Source organism: Lottia gigantea (assembly GCF_000327385.1).
Source record: "Lottia gigantea unplaced genomic scaffold LOTGIsca_99, whole genome shotgun sequence".
NCBI classification, from domain to species: Eukaryota; Metazoa; Mollusca; class Gastropoda; family Lottiidae; genus Lottia; species Lottia gigantea.
This window is the reverse complement of record NW_008711185.1, coordinates 785,119-791,118: the sequence shown is the minus strand read 5'-3', so window position 1 is coordinate 791,118 and position 6,000 is coordinate 785,119.

Sequence of the window (6,000 nt, the reverse complement as noted above, 5' to 3'; positions counted from 1 at the left end):
TCATGCAATAACTGTCACGTGAAAATAGTACTTTGTTAAGAAACCGTGTTCAACGGAAATGGTTCAAAGATTTTCTCCTTAGACCCTACGTTATTTTAGATTGTCAGGTGTGTTTTTATTTCTTCCAATGTAAATATTGTTTGTCTACGTATTATAATAGACTTATTTTATAGTCTAATAAATACATTACTTCAGAAGGTGTATTTTTATCACATAATAATAATGATATTATTATAACGGTAAATAATGGAATTCTCAAGAGATTTCACAGATTAAAGGGAATTTACCCGCAAATTAAAAGATTTCTTAAAATTGGATTTTAATATTTTAGATATGATTATATTAATGGAACTTTCAGCGATAAAAATTTTAACGTTTCAGTAATAATGCATCTTCAATTCATGTATTAGATAGACTTTGTAATTATACTTTGACATTGAGATGATGTTGACATCGGTGATTAAATATTTTGAGTTACGCGAACTAGTTCCTCTGCACCAAAGGCTATATTTCAAAGGGACAGGTTAGCCATCCATTTGACCAATCGTACCTAATAGTGTTCACAACTCACTGTCGAAATTTGAGCCTTCAAAATCAAGTGTGTACATGTTTAGAAAGAACGTATGATAGTTTAAAAAGAAAGCCAAATTTGTAGTTCGAGGTATATTTGAATGGATTATGCGATTTTTGAAGAATATTTACATACATTCATTACCCAAATCAACCCGGAGAATGGCGAACCGTAGCCTAAAAATTGGCTGTAAATTCTTAAACAATCAAGATGTTAATACTTCAACTAATAAGAAGGTATTTTCCTGCTTGAAATACAAATCATGCCATATACTTGAGGGAATTATGCTTTATTTAATCAATTGTTACCGACAAGAATGGACAGAATAATAAAATAATTATTATCTAACATTTTACATTTCGACATTCCCCAGTGTTGTAACATTCATCAACTATTTTTCTGTCAATTAAATATAAACTGAATGTCACATCAATAAACTGGATTGTTTAAAACCTAAAAATAAAGGTATACAGTTGTCTAATTATTCTGTTACTTCTCCAAAATGATATTAAAATGTTTTCTTATATTTCAAATCATGCAAGGATATTTTCTATGCTATTGATATATGCGAATATATTTAGCTGCTCTATCATTAATTAATTTATTTTATAACCCGATTCACATATTTATGTATATTATTATGTATATATGCTAAAGCATTATGTTATGTACATGTATATGCTAATATGCTAATCATTCATTCAAAAAAAGGGTAAGATTAAAGTCAAATAGCTTGAGATTTTGTATTTTTTCCCTTTGGGTTGGGTTCGTGAAATTGTTTCAACCAGCCCCTATAGCAGTTAAGCCACTGTCTGGAATGCCGTGATGTTTGATACTGATGTTGTCAAATATCGCTATGGCAAGTAAGTTGCTTGAGATCGTTAAAATGCCAAGATTAGATACTAGGTGAGAATATCGTGTGGTATATACAGTTGACATGCCATAAAACGACGAGAATATCGTGTTTCTTGAATTATGAAAATGCAAGAGGATGGAAATGTCGAGTTGTTCGAGGTCACTGAAGCGGAGATAAAAATTATTTATTATAGTAAATGTTAAGACATTTAAAATATCGATTTTTTCTTAGGATGACTGAAATGATAGGAAGGTAAAAATGTCGAGTTACTTAGGATAACTTTATTGCCAAGATGGTGAAAATGTCGAGTTACCTAGGATAACATTATTGCCAAAAAAAGTAAAAATGTGGAGTTACCTAGGATAACTTTATTGCCAAGATGGTCAAAATGTCGAGTTATTAGGATAACTTTATTGCAATGAAGGTGAAAATGTCGAGTTACCTCGGATAACTTTATTGCCAAGAAGGTGAAAATGTCGAGTCATTAAGATAACTTTATTGCCAAGAATGTGAAAATGTCGAGTCACTTAGGTTAACTTTGTTGCCAAGAATTTGAAAATGGCGAATTACCAAGAATAACTTTATTGCCAAGATGGTGAAAATGTTGAGTTACCTAGGATAACATTAGTACCAAGAAGGTGAAAAGTTCGAGTTATTTGGATAACTTTATTGCCAAGAAGGTAAAAATGTCGAGTTACCTGGTATAACTTTATTACCAAGAAGGTGAAAATGTCGAGTTATTAGGATAACTTTATTACCAAGAAGGTGAAAATGTCGAATTACCCAGAATAACTTCTTTGCCAAGATGGTCGAAATGTCGAGTTACTTGAAAATGTCGAGTTTGTAGGATCATTGAAATGCAGAGTTCTTTGGGATCACTGACATGCCAAGGAGATGGAAGTGTTTGGGATGCCAATAAGATGTAAATGTCAATATGCCCTAAACTTGTATGATAAAAATATCTCTTTGCTCGGGATTGTTTCAAAGACACGAAGGTGGAACAGTAGTTTCAAACGATATATCATTAGAAAGATTATAAGACCATTTCACCTTTTGGTATTGAAACCTATATCACATTCCTTTCAAATTATCAATTTGTCAATCATTTGTATTCCGCGACTATCCTTTATTTATTTCAAGACATTAGAAACTAATTCCATTTTCTTTGCATTTTAATGATTTACAAGATGTCTACAATGTAACCTAACCTAGGAAGACAATAAATGCCAAGAAAACAATAATGCCAAATAACCCATTAGGTTGTCAATATATAGGAGTTAAGTACTAAAGATTACTAAAGGAACACGTTGAGTGGGATATTAACATATTTCATCAGATCAGAAACTCAAGATTTACACGCCGATTCTTGTTTAAGTAATTATTAGACCACCTGAGGACCATATCACAGCGGAAATCAACGTTATCAACTGTTCAAAAGGTTCATTATAAGAAAGCGACCTATATGAGTAAAGATCAATACGGACCGATTGATAGAGTCTGATATTTCAGTCAATAAGCCGATGTAAGAATGTCTCTTTATTGAAATGTCACAATTTTAAGATTGGTAGTTCTTAAAGGTAATATACAGGGTAATTTTCTTTTTTACACGATTTACAGCTAATGAGCTTTGATAGTTGAAGGATGCGATAGTTAGCAATTTTCGGGAGTCCGGGTCTGGAATATAATATGTAAATAGTCTGCAGAAGTTCTCGAACTGCACGAAAATCGCATGATCCCTTCAATATAGGCTTACTTCAAACTAGAAATTTCACTTTCTTATTCTAAATAATACGTAATTTCTATATATTGTGGAGTATCAAGAAGAGTTTTAACTTTTAATCACGGATAATTCTGGACCCACATGGATTTGAAGGTTGGGATGACCATACGTTATCGTTCAGCAGCTTGAAGCTCTTCATGTACAAGAGCAGATGTCTTTCGTCCCCTTACAACGACTGCTCCCGTGTCATTCACGCAATAAGTCATAGTGCGATTCCATAGCTGTACATGACGTTTAACGAATGATATTTTAAGCGTGGTGATAGAAACTGTAAACTCTCCTACTATCAATATCAGTAACATTTAATGAATTACTAACCTTTAAAGTCCACCAGGCAAAACATGTACATCAATTTGGCTGTCATCGATGTGTTGGATAAAAGGACAATACAGACTAACATTTTTTCTAAAAAGGTCTATATTTTTATCTTTTAAAGTCTACGGAAGGTGATTATATCTACTTTAGAAAAAGAAATAAGGTGAATTGGACGGTGCTCGAAAGCTGAAAGTCATCAATTGTGATAAATTACCACTTAAGCCGTCCAGACAAGTTCATCGAAATAAGAAACTGAATGCCTGATTAACACAATAAATTGTCGTTGCGTTCAACATATATTTTCCGTACAAGGTGGAATATAAAATAAAAACCAGTTGCCACATTAAAGGATGGTTCGTCAGTTTCTGTGGTTGATTTGGGCTTTAAATGTATGTAAATAGTGTTCAGTAGAACTGCACGATAGTAGGATTTATTATTGTCATCATATCTTACATTATTTTGAGTTCGTATCAATAGATCTTTACACATGGTGTTGAAAGTTATTTTAGTTCATTTTGTGCTTCTTTTTGCTTCGAATTAGTAATGATTCGAAAACATGGCTTAGCTGAAATACAGATTGACTGAATTTACCATCCTTAATTAACTTATATAGAGAAAAACATCTCTTAACATTCTCGTAAAATTAATGATCATGCAAACATTTTCAACACAAAAATAGTATGTACATGTATAACTAAATGTCAAGTTTTATGCCCATACGAAACTATCAGTATGACTCTTACATGGAGAACTCTTTCCATGTAAGAACTATACGTAGTTTCTTGTGGTTAATATGCCATTATTATTGCTGTTTTTTATCTTTCTGTTTCCAGATGATATCATTATTACCTGGATTATCTGTCAAAACTCAATCAAAGAGTAATCCACGTTTTCCTCGACTATGATTAATAGTGTGATTATGTTATGTCAGTTCTATTTAGAATAGAGAATTCGGTTCTGTTGCTTCAGGAATTTATTGAAGGTTTTGGTTTTATATATAAAGGGAACAAAATGTACTCCTTCTTGCACTGTTACTCATTCACGGGAGGTGCAGCGGTTGTTACACTGTCTACAATTCTATCTCTGAGGAAGTTTATCAAAATCTACAAATGCACTCACATAATTCCTTCAAACATATCTCAATGTAGGAATTTTTTTCTATTTCTATAGATGTCTTACTTTGTATGACAGTGTCTTAAAAAAAGACGACTCGTCTATTTAACTTTCTAACACGGATAATTCTCTGCACACTTGGATTTGAAGACTCAAATTTCGACGGTGAGCTGTGAACACTAGTACTGATAAGCTTAGCTGAAAAACTCCTGATTCTGAGATTACGGTATGATTGGTAAAAAAAATGACGCATTGTCCCTTTTAGTGACCATTTCAAGTCAATGTAGAAATTGACCAAATCGGCGGATATCTGCAAACTAACGATATCTTTCATTTCTATAAACCTAGAAAGTTTGCTATGTTCATTGTCCGTATCTATTGATACTATATATTTGGCATTTAGTAAACTAATGTAATGGTTTGAAAGCATCAACAGAATTTCATTCATAATCGGCTTTTTTTCATCTAGTAACAAGATAAAGTCTTAATTCAATACAATATTCCCCCTCTAGGCTATGTATTATAATGAAATACGCGGAAATCCTATAAATGAATTATAAGGGTTTATAATATTCAGAGTCTTTAATCTGGTGATTTGATGCTGGGTAAGAAGGGATCAGAGGATGTGACTTGGTATGATTGAAAATGTCAAATTCCAATGTTTTTTTTTTAAAGTACAACATTAAAGGGCGCATCCATTTATCAGCTGGTAGATCTCATTTTCAGCTGTCGTCAGAACAGTTCTATGTTTAAAATCTCAGATATCTGCTATATCGTGATGTAATCGGTTATAACTGTTGTTGGAAATTACGACGGACCAAACATCCATGGCATGTTTTTGTTTTTTTAAAGGGAAGTAAGGGAGAATTAAACAAATATTTACAGACCACAATCATGTTGGTTGACATTTAGCTCATCCATATACATGATGAAAGAACGGTTGAGCAATTTGTGTGTCCAAGCAGAAGCAGATTGTAATTTGAACAGAATAGAGCTTTGTATTGCAAGAAACCAATGGTTAATCTGCAATAGCTAAATACAATGAGAATTTTAAGACTAAAACAAATTCGGCAGTTTGGTGCTTGACTAATACCTATCTATGATATACGAAGGGCGGTGATAGGGATGTATTTCCACTGTTAAAGGGGGGATTGTAATGAGGTTTTATAAAACAATTTTCATCATTTGTGGTTCCTGCATTCCCATTAAAACTAAGCGTTTTATGACGTCACTAATCGCAAAATATGCTTGTAGCACATAAGGTCGTAAAACGCTTATTTTTTGTGGAATTGTAGGAGCCAATTTAGAAAAGCTCTTTACACTCCGTTTAAGGTGTTTGACAACCATCTAACAACTCTATCACAG